The sequence below is a fragment of the Thermobia domestica genome, chromosome 15 (genome assembly GCF_964235325.1).
Source record: "Thermobia domestica chromosome 15, izTheDome1.hap1.1, whole genome shotgun sequence".
In the NCBI taxonomy this organism is placed as follows: domain Eukaryota; kingdom Metazoa; phylum Arthropoda; class Insecta; order Zygentoma; family Lepismatidae; genus Thermobia; species Thermobia domestica.
Genome location: NC_137468.1, coordinates 67,078,954 through 67,084,953, shown reverse-complemented (window position 1 = coordinate 67,084,953; position 6,000 = coordinate 67,078,954).

Genomic DNA, 6,000 nt, shown 5'->3' with positions numbered 1-6,000 from the left:
CTCATACGCGTGTTAATATTACGTTTTCATAAATATGTAACATATGTAATATTAAATATTCTTATATAATATTACATATTTCTTACATTTTAAGCGATTTTTGTTACATATTTATGTACATATTTAGGGGGTTGATATTACATAAAAATCCGTACTCTATTTGTAAGCGACATAACAGGGCCAAATAAGTAAGATTTCTCCTTATTTAAGTACTTTACATTATTTTATAAGAATTTAAAATGTCTTCTTACTTTCTGAAAGGATTTAACGTGGTTTCATCTTCTTATGTAACGGAAATATGGACGTGCATTTATTAGTCAAATCGGGAAAAGAAAGTACCTCTATTTTTCCATATATATATATATATATATATATATATATATATATATATATATATATATATCAGAGAGAATGAAAGATCCAATAAAAAATCACCTTGAAGCCAACAGGAGAAATATTTTATAAGCGCTGCCTGTATCTGTGTGTGTGAGAGCGCAATTTGAAAGCCGATGACGACGCGACAGAATTGATTTTTCGAAACGTGCAGTTTAAGTGCTTCCCTCTGTTTTCTAAAACCATTATTCCCGGGCGAGCCTACTATTACTGCTACACCTCAATCTCTCCTGACTTCCCTCTCTTATCCAGCATCCTGATGCACACACACACATATATATATATATATATAAACAGATATACATCTTACTTTCAGTCGGCGATGACGAAGCAACACGATTTTTTTTAAAAAAGAAAAAGCTAAAAAAAATAAATTACTGACAAAACATTTATTTATTTTTCTTCTCACTTTACTAAAGAAAAAGACAAATAAATACAATTTTCATATTCAAGCCATCAGGAAAAAAAGGCAAAAAGAAAGGAAAGAAAATTAGAAAAAAAACAGGACAAAAAAGATTTAACTCATTCCTAAAAGAAAGAAAGAGAAGAAAACCTTTTTATGTATCAAACATCTATGAAGAGATTGAATAAAGCGGCATTGTTTTTGTTAGGTTATTTCAGATGTCTAGTGAGATTCAGCTGCGGTGATTCTTTATTTCTAATCCTGTGTTTAAACAGTTTTTTTTTTTTAAAAAAAAAAAAAAGATGTATATACAAGTTTCAGAATTTTTGTTTCACAAATGTCTATATCTTTCTTCTTATACATATGTCGTACAACATATAAGTTTCCTAAGCTAAAAAAATATTTTTTAAAATAAGTTTGTAGACTATACATACATGTATAGGCTAGTCCTTTCTCATTTCTCCACATAATCCCCAGTGAGATTCAGGCTTTTGTCTCGCCGTTGCACTAATTTGTCCAAACCTTTTGTAAAAAATGTGTTATGGCTATTTAGCACTTTCATCACATCCCGTTTCACTTCTTCACCACCAGTTGACAAGAGACCAAGTCACTTATGTTGAACCTGAACTCTTTTTCAGGGAAACGCAATTTGACATAAGTAATCTGGTCTCTTCTTCTTGGTGATAACCACCACCCCCCCTCACCACGCAAAACAAAGACACAAAATTGAAGAATTATAGTGGGAAGTGTTGCCCCCACTCTCCATACAGCCTCAATTTAGCGCCGAGTTACTGCCATCTTTCCCGCTATTAAGGTCTGTATTACAAGGAAGAACGTTTCGAAACAGATGAAGAAGTAAAGCGGAATATAAGAAGGGTGCTCAATAGCCAGAGCCCTGATCTTTTTTGCAAAAGGTTTGGACAAATTGATGCAACAGCGAGACAAACACCTGGATCTCAATGGGGATTATATGGAGAGGTAAGGAAAGACTCACCTATATATGTATGTATAGTATGGTACTTGTACCGATTATGGCCCGGGTCCCTAATATGGCCCACCCACCATATCTCTGCAGATTTACGTTGGTGCTACTAGATTACAATATAAACTATGTCCTCATGACAAGTGTAAACATATTTGCGCGGCTCAGGGGACATAGTTTATATTGTAATCTAGTAGCGCCAACATAAATCTGCTGAGATATGGTGGGTGGGCCATATTAGGAATCTCGGCCATAATCGGTACAAGTACCACATCCAAATGCATCTTATAAAATAAATATTTTACAACTGAGTGAAACATATATTGAACGACCCACGTAGTTTGCAAGTAGTCAGCACATACATAAAGAGTAAGTGAATTACTTTACTTCTAAGTAGGAATAGGTAAACAATAGACAGGCTCGCAACCAGAGGGAGGCTAGGGTTGCCTGGCCCCTCTAAACTTTTCCTGGCCCCTCCAGACCTCAATACAAAATGCGCAAGTTAGATATTTATAAGAGAAATTTAATGACTTTCCCCCCTAACATATTCATAGCCCCCAGTCTTCTGTGGATGGTTTCCGGCCTGACAACAGACACAATCTGCTTGTTAATAATGTATTTTACTACATACACGGTATATAAATAATAAAATCTTAATTATTATTGGCAACAAACAAAAACAAACAATATACTTTTTCTAACTCCATTAAATAAGATTTTTCAGGATTTTCTCGAAAACTTTGCATGAGAATTAACTCTCAAGTATATCTTATTCATCTTATTCAGCTTGATGTGATTTAATCACTGGCATAACTTATGTTTAAAAAATGTTTTAGTTTAACAGCAATTTAAAATTTAAGGGCCTTATACAGAGTCGTTATGAGCTCGAATAACCCGTAATGTTAACTTCCGTATTTAGTAATACGTAAGTAAATTTAACAACGATTTATACCTAAAAATGCCAACCACGACTTTGCTGTAAAGTTGTCCAAATAACAATAGGAGAAATCAATATAAGAGAGAATAGGATTCACATAGCTTGATTTCTCCTGATATGTTTGGACAATCCTGCGAATAAAAGTCGAGATTTCTCTTTTTCGATATAATCGCTTTTAACTTCACTTACGAGTTGCTAAATACGGTTAGTCAGGTTCTTAATACAACGCTGTAAACGTCTCTGCCTAAGGCCGTAAGAGTTAATGATAATTTTAGGTTAACCTCATTAACCATTAAATGCGTATTGTCCTAATATAAAGGTAACCAAGAAAGTTCTGTCGCTTTCTCACCCACCATCTTAAAACACCGACATGTCACCTAAGACGTACCTGGAAGATCAAAAATAGTACCCATCAGAATCGACGACCTTCTGCCAACGTTCTGGAAGGCCATGGTTTCCATCATGGTAAAACTTGGTGGGCCGTGAAGTGAAGAAGGTATCAAGTGTATTTTGCACCTCTCCTAGGGATTTGAACTCGCGTCCTCTAAGGTGATTATCCAAGGAATTGAACGGATGATGCAATATTCGGGGAGTATATAACTGTTTTGTTTTATAACTAATTCATATGTTTTGTTATCTACGTTCTATTTATGTATAAGTTTCCTTCTCCATTCTTAATGTTTATGATCGTAAAGATCATAATGGCTCACACAATAGCATAATGAAGTAAATAAAGTAAATAAATATATCAATTACCTTCACTTATACCAGCCACTATTACCTTTATCCTACCATTCCGTCAAATCTTGTTCTGAAAGAGGGTGCAGCCCTCTCAGAGGTTGCTAGCCTCAACCTAGTATTAAAACAAAACTTAAAAAAAAAAAAAAAAAAAAAAAAAACTTAGAAGGGAGACTATGTTCCACATTCTCCCCAATTACAATAGTGAATAGATTGCAATTATAAGATTTAATCAAATTTAAATCATATTGTTTGAAAATTACATTCTTATTTTTAAGTTGTGGATATTCTTTCAAGAGTGATCTATGTCCATCATTCCAATTAAAATTACATTCTTCGATAGAATGTCACGTAAAGTCCCTGGACATTTAAATAATCGTATTTATTCTACGAATACCAAGGGAGAGAAGACTTACATTAAAATCGTTTGCTCTGATGGTGTTGAAAATCCGGCATTTGGGTTCAGAGTACTGAGTTCGGTTGAGTTGATTTCGACTTTAACGTCCCTTTCAGCAGCGAGGCTATATGAGAGGGGATCTACTGATTAATGTGGAATCCGAACCACATGAGCTCCCGCCGGGAGCCAGAGTAGTGAATTAAGAGTCTGAAGCGGAAGGACTTAAATCGTATGAGGAAAAATTACATTACAAGAAAAAGCAATCTTTTTACAGCCTCATTAGATTTGAAGCGGTACTTCATATCTTGATCGTACTACGATGAGAGAAAATATGTGTAATTCTGTCACTGGAAAGAGAAGTGAGGGGGACGGGGAGTATGATTTGTATCTGTTGCATTTATGAATTATAATTTTGGACATTCTGGATCTATGGCCATTTAAGTCAGTCATGTATAAGGGATAACGTACCCCGTCGATTGCACCACCTGTTGAAGGGGAGAAGGAAGAAAGAAATCTTTCACTTTTACGTCCCACGATTATGCCGTGTAGGCTAAAAGAGACGGTAACGATGTGAAATTTAACGAAATGGTGGAATGAAGAAAATGAAGGAAACGGAAGAACCCCGAAAAAGTCGATGGACACGGAGAATAAAGGAAGAAATGGGAAGAAAGGAAGCGGCCAGAGGAGCTTTGTGTTCACCACCATTCCAGCATGAGTCGGATGAGGATGAGGAGTACCCAGGCAAAACCTTGCTTAGGATGGCTAGTCAGAAAAGTACATTTGCCAACCTACTGTCAATACCCACATAGCACAAGTACGTCCACGGGATGTCCGAGACTGAGCCCTCAACGGACGACGGGACATCCTGGGATTATTCGAATGTGCTCCCGGGACATCCACAGGATTTCCGCGGGAGATCCAGATGTCCGCTAATATCCCGGGATACGGGATATTCAACGGGACCACGAAGGGATGTCTATTGGTTTTCCCTCGAACCTCCTGTCCCATCTGGGACGTCCCGTGGACATCCTACATGGAAATCCTTCAGGTCGTCCATGGGATGTCTTCTCATTGTCCCGATAATCCCGGGAACCGAATGGGATGATTGGGATCAAAATGGGACATCCCAGGGACGTAGTGTGCTATTTGGGTATTGGGAAAAATGAAATGAAATGAAATCTTTGAGTTTTACGTCCCACGATTATGCCGTTTAGGCTAAAGGAGATGGTGATGATGAGTAATGAATGAAATGGTGGAATGAGGAAAGTGGGAGGAAACGGGAGAACCTTGAGGAAACCCACGAGCACGGTGTTTGTCCACCACAAAGTCCACACGGCGCGAACTGGGATCGAACCAGGGACCCCAAGCACCGGTGGTGAACGCTCTACCACTGAGCCACCGCGCACCCTGTCAATATTGGGAATCTAACCCAGAACCACACACCAGAAATCGAGAGTTACTAACTACAGTACACGGGGTCACACATTTATTGGCAGTTCACACCCTTTTACGCGTATCTAAAAGAGGAATTAACATAACGCATCTATTGTTCGTCTGGACATAACCCTTCGTATAGTTTAGAAAGATGTTCTTTTTAGCATAGAAATAATAACAATGGTGTTAAGGAGAAAGAAAAAAGATCAGAGCATCATAGATAGAAGGTATATACTACAAAATTCCACCATAAATCTATCATATTTCATCGCTAAAATGTGATCAAAATTTATTCTTATAAACATGCAACAACGTGCTTCAGCCTTGAACAAATCATTCCGTTTTGTGCTTTGTTAGGCGAAACAAATTTATCAAGGTTCGGAAAATCCGTTACATAATTCGCCTTCCGTTCGTTGTGAGCGGTTAAAAGGGAAGGGGCGAGGATCGTAGCCTAAGACAGGGGCGTCACGGATGCGTATACATTGTTAGCTCCAACTTCTCTTCTCAAACATTAATCATGCTGTCAGGCCTTGAACACACGAGCTGCCACTAGCTCATGAAAAGGTGGTTAGCTCTATTCTGCAAGAATGTCTGACAGCCCATCCTCGTGTTTAAGAAAGAAAAAAAAAAAGTAGTCAGCAGTTAGGCAAGAGGTAACCATTCAGCTTTTAAAGTTGAATCCTTTAAAATATCTTGAAATTTGCACATTTTGGAGA